General features: G+C 36.1%; 1 long non-coding RNA gene across 1 annotated transcript; it reads left to right on the top strand.

The window, feature by feature from the left end:
- Positions 1-2,299: 2,299 nt before the first annotated feature.
- Positions 2,300-8,063, top strand: LOC106025819 (uncharacterized). Its single transcript, XR_001199382.2, has 3 exons — positions 2,300-2,664; positions 5,999-6,046; positions 6,172-8,063. It is a non-coding gene; the product is annotated as an uncharacterized LOC106025819 (long non-coding RNA).
- The last annotated feature ends 6,167 nt before the right edge of the window (positions 8,064-14,230 follow it).

The raw sequence follows: 14,230 nt of genomic DNA, 5'->3' as shown, positions 1-14,230 counted from the left end.
TACTATCACACATATTAAAATCCAATAAGATACACCATGATAGAACCAATGTAAACAGAAGAACAAAAGCATGGTGCAACTTTAAAGCAAGATGATATTAAATCAGCAATGGCTATCAGAATATCTTGTTTTCTTCAAAATAGCTGTTCATACCATCACACATAATAAAATCAAACAAAACAAAATCAAACCATTCCAACTAATAAATGAAAACATGATAAGGCTTCAAAGCAATGTAATGGGGAATCGTGATTACCATAAAATCTTATGTAATCTTACCATTTCTTACACTAGGATGACTATACGGTATTTATACATGTGAGTTTAATTTATTTTGCTTATGAGTATGGTCTCAAGTTGTGTCCATGTATTTATAAATATCTCAATGTGATCATTCTTTATAGCTGAGTAATATTCCATTGCATAAAAATACCACAGCCTTTTAATCCACTCCTCAGTTGATGGACACTTAGGTTGTTTCTAAGATCTGGCTGTTACAAATTGTGCTGCTATGCACATGGGTGCACATATATCATTGTGCTTCTTCTGGGATTATTCCTAGAAGAGGAATAGCTAGGCTGAATGGGTCTTCCAATCCTAGATTTTTGAGGAATCTCCAGACTGACCTCCACAGTGGTTGTACCAGTCTACACTCCTACCAGCAGTGCAAGAGAGTTCCTTTTTCCCCACAGCCTCGCCAACATTTGTTGTTGGTAATTTTCTTGATCCTGGCCATTCTTTCTGGAGTGAGATGAATTCTCAGTGCTGTTTTAATTTGCATTTCTCTAATGACTAATGATGCTGAACATTTTTGCATGTTTTTATTTGCCATTTGTATTTCTTCATTTGAGAACTGTGAATTCATCTCAGATGCCCATTTTTGGCTTAGATCTTTGAATTTTGGGGGTCTGATTTTTAAAAATTCTTTACATGTTTTAGACAGAAGTCCTTTGAGGGACAGTTCACTAAGATTTTTTTCCAGTTTGTGGGTTTTCTTTTCACTATGTTGGAGATTTCTTTTGACAGGCAGAAACTTTTTAATAAGATGTGATCCCAGTGATTTATTCTGGGAAGTATTTCCCATGCAGTTTAATTCCTGTTTATGAATTCTCTGCCTACCTACAAAGCTACTATAATAAAATCAACATGGTACTGGAATAAAAACAGATCTAAAGACCAATGAGATAGATTAGAAGATACAACCACAACTGCAAACACATTCTACCACCTTATGTTTGATAAAGGGGCCAAACATGATCACTGGAAGAACGACAGTCTCTTTAATAAATGGTGCTGGAAAAACTGGCTGCTCATATGCTGAAAACTAAAACTAGACTTGTGCCTATCACCATGTACCAAAGTAAAATCTAAATGGATCAAAGATCTGAATATTAAAACAGAAACACTAAATCTATTGGAAGACAAATTAGGTAAAAATCTTACTCAATCTTAGCACTACATACTCTAGGCCCAGCCTCCTTGAAAGACCTTCACCTATGACCTCATGAGGCTTTGAGAGCAAATCTGGATACAAGCCATAAGAAAGAAAAGGAAGAGAAAAAGGAAGGGAAAGGGGAAGAAAGGCAGGAAAAAGGAGAGGAGAGAGAGAGAGAGAGAGAAATAGGAGGGAAGGATAGGGACTGGGACAGGAAAAGAGGAGAAAATAAGAAAGAATATACATTATCCCAAGGGGAAGAAACAAAGACAAGGTTTCCCAATGTCCTGCCACCTCGGCCTGCTCCCTTCACCTTGGCCCATCGCCTCTTAAGAGCCTATTCTGCTATGAGCTCATCAATAGATCACACCATTGATGAGTTAGGGCCGTTGCAGTCTGATTCTTTCCCCAAAGCTAGTCAGTGGCCTTGGGGGACATTTTAGGTCTCAACCATAATGTTTGTGATAGAAATTAGGTCATGTGTTAAATTTTCAAATTAAATAAAAAATAAGTTAAAACTCAAGATGCTGCTGTATTGACAAGAATTCTATATACGCAGTGCTGCTAATCCCTGCTACTTCTGTATGCTAAGCTTGATTACTTAGCCCTTAACACTCTTAGTGCCAGGAACTTCCAGATTTATGTGCTCATATTACTGTCCAATGTGGCATTTGCCCCTTACAGATCCTGTAACAGCCATCCCCTTTCTCATCCAGGGAGCTACTTAGGAAATTGGTTGCTTTCCTTTAACCAATCAACAAAAACCAGAGAGTTTATTTAGCAACTTCCTTATACAAACAGTTTGATTTCCTTTCAGGAAGCCTCCAATCATTAAAAATGGATGAAAGCATTAAGAAGGCTGCTTACTCTCTTTCAAGTAAGAAGGGTGGAAGAATATTCTTCTTACTTCTTAAAGATATACAATGCCTCTATTTTTCTATCCCAATCTTCCCCAAAGGCAAAAAAGGAATTTCTTTGTACTTTGCTAAAGACATAATGCAGCAAAACTCCTTTTTAATTCTCAGGTCATCAAGAACGCAGTGGATGTGGATGTGTTCAGATCACATACACTTGTTAATTTCATTTCTATGGAGTTCAGAGGACAGGCAAATGGGCTGCCCCCGCAAAGGATCAAGGGAACAAGATCTTGCAGAGAAGCAGAAACTGAGTCTGACCCGATGGTCTGAGGAGGAGCTTTCCCAGGGCAGAAGTGGAAGCAAAACAAGTAGGTAGGTAGAGTCACCTGCTGCAGTAAGAATATCAGTGATGGATCTGGGATGAGAATGTCAGAAGACGAGTCTAGCATGGTAGATTCCACCCCAATTGTTGAGGGACTAGAACCTCACATTGAAGAGCCCAGTCATTTCTTTTATGTAATGAGATAATATAGCAAAATTTTATCTGTATTTATTTTAATCAGATTTGGATTTTAGGGAGTGGGCTTGAGAAAAATTCTTTGGGAATAATTTGAAGAGAGTAATACCTGAGTTAAGAAAATCCATGAAAAGCTATTGCAGTTGTCCTAAAAAGATATTTATTTAGCCTCTCACGTGTACCTGAAACTATACTAGACACTTAGTGTTTACAGTAATTTGAAAGTACAGAGTTTAGAGTTGTTCTGTCTAAATTCAAGTCCTGACTCTTCTACTTACTGTCTTGACGGCCTTATACAAATTACTTAACTTTCTGTGTCCTCATCTAGAAAATTTTAATAATAAAATACATATATTGAGGGTTTTGTAATACTAAATATATGAACAACCCTTAAGGCTGCTGACGTGATGTTTATGTGTACCTCTTTTATCCAAAGAACATCTGAGGTGAGAATTATTATTCCTACAGATGAGGACAGTGAGTCTCACATGGTTTTATTATTCACTCAAGATGCAGATTGAGCACAGAAGAGGTAGAGATGGTGTTTGGACTGTAGTCTCTTTGATCCTGAAGTACATGGTGTTCTCTTGTTACTTCCTCTTTATGAATGTTCCCTAATAGGTGACTTCCTGGGGGTTCCTGGAAGCTGGTGATTGTAACTGACATTTTGGAATAGAATCTATGGAAAGTGAAATGACTTCTGAAGGCACTTGCATAATGGAAGGGAGAAAGCTTGGCAGTTCAAGGAAGACAATATTTTGGCAACTTAACAGTTTCTCTCTAAATTCTAGGCTAGTATAGTTCTGTGTAGACTAGTTTAGGCATGTGCCACAGACCACATCATTTGTCTTTGATGCAATTTGTTGATCTTGTATTTGCACAGTGATTAGAAGTTATGTGGTTAAAAGGAACAATATGTACTCTTAGAAAAAATAATACATCATCCATTCTACTCAGCCTAACAGGTTGTGAAAAATAAATTCATGAACTTATTGCTACAGAGCCTGTTTCCACATGATTTCAAGAATCATGGCCATAAGCCCAAGCTACTAACAAGTTTTCTCCCTTAATTAAACAAAATAATGCTTAAGAGTTTCTGGGATTTTCATGGGAAAATCATGGGATGATTTTGCAAAAGATGATTTTTCATTTTTCCTTAAACATAATGTGATGAATATAGTGAATGCTATAGTCACAATTGTCTAAGACAAGGAGAAAGTGTATTCAGAGAGGGAGCCTGGACAGTTGCATGTAGGTGTCTGCCCTTAGATGTCGCCATAGTTAACACAGATCACCTGCAACCCAGATGCTAACTTGGCTCTAGTTTTTGCACATTCCAAAGTTTAAAGGACATAGATTTTTGTTGATCAAATCCATAAACTATTGAATTACATATTAAGGTTTATAGTTCATAGTGAGAAACCAACTGACATGTTAAATGAGACACTCAATTTAGATCTTTACGTAGTTATCTGTGGTCTAGAGACAAAATTACTCTTCTCAATATTGCTTCATAATTTTAGAATTATTGTGGAAGGTGAAGATTATCTTAATGTATATGTTTACTGGACAAACTACACTTCCTTAACAATATTTCTATCTCTGCAATAGCCATGCTGAAGTTATACAGCCCTTATCCTATAGCAAAGAAGACGCTAGGAGACCAGGGAAAAGGCACTAGTTAGAATAATAGAGATGAGTGAGAATGTGAAATAAAAACTTTACCCTGGGAGAAGAAGAAGGGGAAGTTTGAATCTTATTAGAGAGGTAAGATCAACAGACTATTGATGAGTTGTTTGTTGAAGACAAGATAAAATGAGAAGCTGAAGCTCATTTGTGCATTTCTAGCTTTGAACATGTCAAGGTATAAATGACAACAAAACTTTATTCACAGAGGTGACAGAAGCAATCTCCCACGAAGAGATTGGGTCTAGAAAAGTAGATTTGGAAATGTTTGCTTTGTCTATTTTGTAAAGGTGAGATTTCCAAGAGAGTGTGTATAGATGTGGAGGAAGATAAGGTAATCTGTAGAACTGTGCGACACACCAGTTAAATGGCAGGTGGGACAGTAGGAACCCACAAATAAGAAGGAGAAAACCCTGCTGAGAGACAGAGAGAGACAGAGAGACAGAGAGACAGAGAGAGCGAGCATGGAGCAATAATGCTGGGTAGAACAAGTTGAGAAGATTTTTCAATAAAGAAAGGGCTTTTATTAAAACACAATGTTATGAAGAGGCAAAATAAGGAAAAGAGAAGTAAGGCCTAGTATGTAGCATCTTTGGGATCCTTATTTTTTTATTCACTATTGAGCTCAGAAGTCAGATTGTAATGCATGGAAAGGTAAGTAGGGTAAAAAATTCCAGGCATTAATTTTAGGCGATTTTTTCAACTATGAAAATTAGGTCAGTCTGTTGGCTTGTATGATAGACTTTGTAAAATGATAAGGTCCCAGCATAGTTATTTACTGATTAGAAAGAGGCTAGCAGAAGAGAAGATGTAGAATATATAGAATGGAAAGGAAATAATTAGTGGAAAATAACAATCCTGATTTTATTAGTCATAGAATGAGAACATTATCCTGCATTTGTAATTCATTGTGTGATTTTCTTTATCTGAAAGTGGCATTTACATATCAAATTCTGCAAAACTATTTGTTTTGTAATATAAGTGAGGATAATGTTTATGGTCAGAGCTCTAGCCAAGGAGTACTGATGACAAAATAGCATAAATAATTTTTTTATTCTAACTTAATGAACTACTGTGATACCAACATGTTAGGAGTCCTGATAGAGACAGGACTCATGGTGGGACCCCTGCGTGAGTACTAACCACCAGCTTCTAAACTGCTGCCCATTCATTTGTAAGTATATTTAGGATGCTAGATTCTACACAGTGCAAAGTATTGGGGAACAATGATGAGCAAAACAGGTCTGGCCTGGACTCTATTATGTGATCCTGGAGAGAAGCATTAAGCAAATAAATGTGTTATAGAACATTTTGCCTGAAAAAGACTACTTAAACCAACATAGCACTAGCCTGATCAAGTTTTAATTAACCAAAATGTATGTGGGAAACTGATTTAGCTTAGAATAATGTATTCTGAAGCTCTGGAACAAGAAGCATCAGTTAACATCTTACTCATATCTTCTTTTTCTTTCCCCTTAATTTCCCTGTGCTCTCCATTTGCAGTTTTATTTGGTGAACAGGAAAGACCAATGGAAGTTTCCCAGAAATAAGGTACCGAATTTTATCAAAAACTTAAAAGAATAGCAATATAATAGATGAAACCAAAAATAGGAACTTGAAAATATAGAGTGCTTGGAAATTATTTTTGAAACCATATGTATAATTTCCATTATTAGGTTCGCCATTGCTTAATTTAAAGGAGAGATTTCCCCAGCAAGTTCCCCAGGTCTGTTGCTGCTGGGGGTGGAGATCTGTCTTCAGGCACCTGGACATCTTCCACTCCCAGCAAGGTCAGGTGGTTCCACAGATGAAACGGATCTACACGAAGTGTTCTCTCTGCCGGAAAAGTCTACTGCCTGCCTATGTTGACTTGACTTATTTATTCATTTTGGTGTAATACGGAAGCTCTCTCTCTAGTTTTCCAAGGTAGTGGCAAAAATTGCAAAGATAATTTTAGTTTTCATCTTGATGAGTTAAGGGAAAACTATGGCAAAACAAATGTGCTTAAAAACCCAAACCTGAGTCAAATAAATAAATAAATATGATGACAAACTGAAATTATGAATGGTCCCTTGTTGGCTTTCTTGTGAAAGTCTCTAGGTCTCAAACTTGTCATTGCAAAGGATAGAAGGCCACTTATGTCCTCTTCTTTTATTGTGATACCTTTTTATATGTATTTTCTCCATTCCTATTTTTCCCTTCTACTCTTTTTTTTGGCTTATTATATATAATTACAATAAATGAGGATAAATATTTTGGGATCTGAATTTCAAAGAACTATGTTTTGTCTTCACAATGAAACAAAGTAACACAAAACCAGAGCCGTCCAAATTTCTTTATAAAATCAGACAAGAAGAAAAATGAGGGATTAAGATATAAACATAGTCAATGAAATTTTGGTGTAGAGAGTCGTAAGTTATTGAGTACATTTTCTAGAAATAAAATGCAGAACTCTTAAAGTGGGTGTTGGAATTATTCAGGATAATTATTATCTTGAACTCAAATTTAATTTTTTTCTTTCCCCTTCTCTTTTTTGTACCCAAATGTGAGAATGAAATTTTAGGCAAGGAACGGAAAGAGTAAACTACATGAAAAATTTGAATAATGAGTTAAGTATAAAATAATAAAGACATTAAGTATATAATTAGAATGTCCTATTTAAATAAGAATATCGTTGCTTCTTTAGTGTGGCCTTCTGCTTTGTTGAAGTTCTGTGTCTTTTTATTCTACTATAAAAAGATGTTGTATTGCCTCATTTGACATTTTCTTCATATATTCAAACCATTCATATTATGGGAAAAAGAAAAGCATTGTGAAAATATTTGTCACTTCATTGGAAAGAAAGTGTCTTTTTTTTTTTTTTTTTTTTTTTTCTACATCAAAATGAAGCTTTCACAAGGAGAAAGACCTGAAGTGGAAAATAATGCCTGGGAAGTTTGTAGCATGAGAGCAGAGGCCAGCACTGTGCACATGATTGTGCTTCCTAAAGTCCCTTGACTTTGCATGGAAGGTCACATATTTTTTAAAATGACACTAATTTAGAAATTCACAGGAAACCTGTGATATATGACATTTTTCATACTCAAATGCTGCTAAACTTAGAAGTAAATTGAGAAATCAAAATACAAGTCAAAAGTACTCCCCATGTATCTGTCTATATCTGTTGACTTTGGCTAAGATCTTTTCTTTCAAGAAAACTAAAAGGCTTGGTTATTTAGTTCATATCACTTGTAAAACAATAAACACGATCTTAATAATTGCATTTTATTTTTTTAAAATGCTCGAATCCTCAGCTTATTTTATTTTCAATTAAAGGCAAAAGTCTACTAATCTGGATCTACTTGTAAAATATGTAATTGCTACTTCTGAAGTGACTGCTGATTTGCATCCATCTACTTATTCAAGTGAGCAGGTTAACAAACGTTAACTAAAAATGAATGCCTGTTCCCTGTTGAACTTGGCACTTAATGATGTAGTCAGATGAAGACTAACAAACTAGCCATCCATCCCTGGCCCTGCCTAAAGGGTTCTAGTTAGCTCACTGAAACATGCAGGGTTCAAAGGACTGGCAGAGGTCACTCCAAGAAGCAAGGCTGGAGGTGAAAGAGCGGGACTCACCTGGGCAAAGCAAGGCACTCCGTCATTTTAATAGCATAGTAATTCCAAAAAGTTTCAGTACTTATGGCCTTGAAGCTTAGTTACTTTCATTTGTCTTCCTAATAAATGGTGCTAGAGCTTATAAATGCAAGGAATTTACTCATGATAAGTCAATAAATGAATGTGAGAGCACAGCTACATGGGCACATACTATGTATTCATGCCTTGGACCACCCCATGCCAAATTAGTAGCCAAAACGCCAACTTGGAAATCTCTGTACCTCTCAGGTAGTGACCAGCCTTTCATCCATAGAACTGAGACTACATTTTCTGGCATACATAATTTCACTACTTAAATAAATACAGAGAGATGAAGAAAGTAAATGAATGCATAAAATAATTCCACAAATGAGAAATAGAATGAAGGATTGGTTCTAAGTCACTTTTTCTTAAATTTAATAGAAACAAATGCAACCATTGAAAAGAGCTAACAGTTAGTAGAGATCCTAAACTCAAAGATAGACTGAGTGAAAAGAACTTTGTATCTTATATGGATCAATGACTTGCTCAAGTTAAATGGAGAACAGAAACACTTCAAGGAAGACAAGATTCCTGCTATTGGAAATGACAAGTGGTGCTATGGAACTCGAAGATGTTCACCTTGTAAATTAGTGCAATGCCCTACTGTTTCTTTAAAATTACAAGTTCATTAAACTATTAGTGAAACATTAAAATGCTTGTTGAAATTAATCCCATATTACAGGCATCTTATGCACAGATACTTGAGCTTTTCTCTTAATTATGTTTCTGTTTTCAATCTCTAGAGGAAAGGCACACTGTTACATATGGTAAGCATTAGTTTGAAATGGTCTATTAGCTTTTTGTTAAGTCCTCTTATTAAATTTCTTGGATGGTTTCCTATCCAGCTTATCCTACCAAATCTAAAGTTTGTTCAGGTGTCGAGAAGGAAGAACTTCAAAAGTAAGTAAATAGCCTCATGAGCTGGCACTGAAATGTAAGTACCAGTTAGAAACTTCATGAGCTCTATATGGAGGTCAGAGGAGAAAATAGTAATAAGATGAACAATGAGAAGTATGAGAAATGAGAAAATAAAATGAGGACTGTCACAAAAGGCCCACCAGAGAACGGTTTGATTGCATTTTATTAAACTCTAAAAATTCAAATTCCAGCACAATGCTAGAATATTTTGGTGATGAAGAAGTTATATTTATTGAAAACATTTTCACTGTCAAATTTTTCTCCTAGAAAAGAATACATATTTAGAAAAAGTGTATTAATTTATCTTTACAGAAGCCCCAGTGGATACAAAGTCTTATTATCTTTCACTTACAAATAAAAAAGATTGAGATACAGAAATGTAAAGTCAGTTATCTAGGCTCTAGAGCTAATAATAGGAAAACCAGTCTCAATAACCAGGAACAAGTAATAATCTGTTACACGGTCATTCACTCCAGGGAGTCATTCACTGAAAGGGGATTCTTGTGCAGTAGTTCATGTTGTAAAAAGAATACAGTACTCTTTTCTGAATCTAGTAATTGTGTGTGAAAATTTTATGTAAACTATCACAATTTAATTATGTAGTATTTACTAAGCATGTATTCCATAAAAAGGGCCCTGAAGTAAGTATAGGAAAGACAAAAATAAATTCTTTGGTAGATTCCATTTTTGTAGAATTCCCAATCTTTTTTTCAATAAATCAATCTGGGGGCTATAACATAACTTATTGTAAAGGGGAAAAACAGAAATAGCTGCCATTTACTGAGTATATTGATGGGCATTTATGCTTTTCCAAGATTTAGCTATTATAAATTTTGATACTATAAACATGGGTGTCCATATATTGCTGTGGCATACTTTTAATTCTTTTGGGAAGATACGAAGAAGGGGAATATGAAACTTCTGATTTTAATTTTTAAAGGAATCTTCATACTGAATTCTATAGTAGTAGCACCAGTCTACATTCCCACCAACAGTGAAGAAGGCTTTCTTTTCCCCACAGCCCCACTAGCATTTGTCATTGGTTGATTTCTTGATAAGAGCCATTCTTTCTGGAGTGAGATGAAATCTCAGTGTTTTAATTCACATCTCTTGAGTAGCAAGCGATGTTATACCTTTTTTTAATAGTTACTTTCTGTTCATACTTCTTGATTTGAGAAGTGTCCATCCATTTTACCCATCTTGAACTGGGTGTTTAAATTTGCAGGTTTTGATTTTTTAACTTCTTTATATATTCTAGATATTATTTTTTTTGCCTGAGGAAAACTTGTAAAAAATTTTTCCTCACTTTATGGGTTGTCTCTTAACTCCATTGGTGGTTTCTTTTGTTATGCAAAAGCTTTCAATAAGATGAGATCCCAGTTTTTTGATTCTTTGCAATATTTTCTGTGTGTTCAAGGTTTTGTTCATAAAGCTTTTGCCTGTACCTATATCTTAAGAGTTCTAACTATTCTCTCTCCCAGCAAATTTAGTGTTTCTTTTTAATATTTAGATCTTTGGTCCATTTTTATTATAGTTTACTGAATGATGAGAGATATGGGTCTAGTTTTAATCTCTGACATGTGAAAAGCCAGTTTTCCCAGCAGCATTTATTAAAGAGGCTATACTTCTTCCAGTGAATATATTTGACCCCTTTATCAAAGATAAGTTGGTTGGAAGATCAACATGACTCAATAGAGGAGAGCCCACACTGGAGCATCTCAGAGGAAATCAACTAAAATCCCAGACAATAGGAAAGTAATGACATATATCCTGATGTGCCAATCAACCTGAAATAAGAGACTTGTAGATCAAACAAAGATAGACATTAAACTTACAAAGTGGGTATCCAGCCCACTGGGCACATTGCTAGCATACTGAGCAGGACTTGCTGCACTGCAAAAGTGTGGCTTAGGAGAGTTCCGGTAAAGATGGCAGATAGATAACAGCAGGCTACAGAGGCTCTCTGGGATAGTCAACTTAGATTTCAAAATAATACAGCATGGGAAGTCCTGAACAGAGGGAGATGAATCCTCTTGACACAAAGTGAGAAGAACCAATCAAACATACAGTCCCAGTATAACTAGAACAGTTAAAGGCTTGGTGCTTCTGCTGTAGCACCCATACTTGTGCAACTGCAACTTACCAAGCCACCCCAAATCCTGCCACTTCAATTCACTGGAAACGCACTCACACTGAAGTTGGGGGTTGGTGAGCCAAATGGAGAACTGAGCTGGTGGGGAATCTGCATCAACCTGTGGTGAGTGCTGGGAATAAAACCATTCCACAGAAAAAGGGGCTCCAAAGGATGACATCCTGGGACTGGGAAGGACTGGCAAGAACAAGAAGCAGCAGTGATTTCAGTCTGTTGCTCCCTTCTAAAGCAGGATTGGTGGGGTGCGCTTGGCCTAGGTCATGCCCCTGGCTGAGACCCAATAGGTTATCCCAAACCAATTCCTATGCCTGGAGGCACTCACTAATGCAGTGAAGCCCTTAGCAGGTTGGCTGACCTGGAGGGGAGGGGCCAGCACACGCTGCCCCTGTTTGCACCTTAATAGCACACTGCAGTGGACAGGAACACCTAGCCAAGTGCACTTCAGAAGAATTGTAAGCAACAAAGAAAGAAAGTGGGGCTTCCTATATGTACTACTGTATGGAAGAAACAAAAAAATATGAGAAGAGGAAGCAACAAGAAAAAGTCCCCACCCTCCAACTCTGAGAACATTGATCCAGGAAAGGTAAATACAAAGGAGATTGAGGACAGCAAACATACATATAAGACACAGCACCAGCAGACATAAAGAGATATCACCAGGACCTCATAGATGAGTTCAAAAGTGAAATATTTAACCCAAAGCAAGATATAAATAGATTAATAAAAGAAATGCTAAGCACCTCTCAAGATGAAAGACACAGATGAAAGAATGGAGGAACACAAAAAAAGGGGAGAATCATTTGATGAAGAATATAAAGACAACATAGAATATATGAAGCAAGTTCAAAGAGAATTCCAGGGAATTAAAACCTCCATTGAAAGCTGGCAAAACTGCTTGAAAGAAACTAAGGATAAATTATCCAAACTAGAGGAAATGTTTGTAATGTGGGATCATGAAAGGAAAAATTTCTTAAAAATAACAAGGAAACAAGCAGTAAAAATACAAAAGCTAGAAGATGACAAGCGACTCTATAACTTAAGAATAAAGAATGTGAATGAAGAAGCAGGGGTACAAACAAAGGAACTACAAAGGCTATTCACAGAAATAATTAAGGAAAACTTCCCAAACATAGGAAAAAGAAATGATATTCAGATGGATGAGGCATACAGAATTCCAGCCACCTACAACCAAAACAGAACTATACCCAGGCATATAATAATCAAGATCCCAGAAATCCAATATAAGAGCAGAATATTAAAAGCTGTCAGAGACAAGAAACAGATCATTTACAAGAGAAAGCCCATCAGAATTATGGCAGACTTCTCAACACAAATCATCAAATCAAGAAGAGTCTGGAGTGAAGTATTCCAAGCCCTGAAAGAAAATAATCTCCAGCCCAGATTGATGTACCTGCAAAACTGTCTCTAGAAATTAATGGAGAAACAATATACTTCCAAGACAAAGAGAAACTGGGGGAATTCATAACTACCAATGCAACTCTACAGAGAATACTGCAAGACATTCTAAAGAAAAAGTACCATGACTCCAGGAAAGTGGCAGAGAGCCCTCAATGAATGGAGCAGAAAGTGAAATGAAGAAGACAAACAGACAACTAATGACAGAAAAAGAGCACAACAGAAATGAGGCAGAGAAGGTTAGGTATAATCTCTAATATAGATGGCCTTGATACACTAAATTAAAAAAAGAGAGAGAATCACAGGCAGAGTAGATCAGGAGGTAGGGTCCACCGAGATGCTCTTTATCAGGAATAATAATTAACCTGGAAAAGGGTATATGGACCGAACATCAAATATGAGAAACAATGCTCTATGTGACAGGGAACCAGAAAGTAATAGGGGCAACTAGATTAGTATTTGAGGATAGATGGGAAAGACAGGCTTTACTAGGTAAAGGAGTACAACTAGAGATCAAATCCAGGAGGGATAAGGTTTGGAACCAGTTAGGTACATAGCAGGTTGCCCTCCCCCCCAATTTAAAACCGAGGGTATAGGTGAGATCCAAAATGCACAGTATACCCTGGGGGAGTGAAAGAGGAGGACTAGTCTTAAAAAAGACAGCAGAAGATATTGTTAATAGTCTATCAGGAATTAAAGCCAATATTACTTGCACCACTCTGCTTAGACAGAACTTATTCAGTCCCAGTTTGTCTCAAGCACTAGATCTGAGGGCACAGACAGCTATCCCCAAAATATCAGGATATAGCACAGTAATCATGATTAATTTCCTATTATCTTAATCTGGAGCCCTGTATGACTTATACTGTTTTATCATGACTGATCTTAGTTAAATCTGGTTTGTTTCATTGCTGTTATCGACAGATTTTATTCAAAACTGTTATAATTGATAGTATCAAGTCTGAGAGTATAGACAACCATACTAAAAATGACAAGATTCACTACGATACCCATTCTGGTTTGATTACTACCTGTTTTTGTAGTTTTACACTATCTACAAAGTTGTGTTTCTATAAATACTGTTATGTATTGATATATTTAATTAATACTGTATCTGATGATATAGCCAATTCTATTGAAGATAACAAGAGAGACAACACAGTAACCATGGTAGAACTCCTTATACAGTGGTTTTATATGTCTTTTTCATTTTATGTGTCTATAGGAATATGTTTTGTTCTGTCCTGCTTTGTTTTGTTTCCCCTCTAATATAGAAATATGTGCAGACTCAAGCATGCGTAGAACCTATAAACAGTTTACAAGAACTGATCTTACAACACATGATGAAATGAGCAAATATTTTGAAGGAAAAAAGACACTAAAGTACCCAGTGCTGATCCTGGAGTGTCATGATGTGAAATCTGGCAATACTATTATTCTTTGTCCAGAGTGATTTTAGTCTGCTTTGGTTTGTTTAATCTCAACATAAATGAAGACATGGATAACTGCATGTATGTGTAAGTGTATAGGATTCATAACCATATTACTAAATTTTTGTTGGATAGTTGAAT

Source organism: Cavia porcellus, unplaced genomic scaffold, assembly GCF_034190915.1.
Source record: "Cavia porcellus strain 051 isolate PalLab524CR breed Dunkin Hartley unplaced genomic scaffold, mCavPor4.1 scaffold_10, whole genome shotgun sequence".
Taxonomy (NCBI): domain Eukaryota; kingdom Metazoa; phylum Chordata; class Mammalia; order Rodentia; family Caviidae; genus Cavia; species Cavia porcellus.
This window is presented reverse-complemented; position numbering and strand designations above follow the sequence as displayed.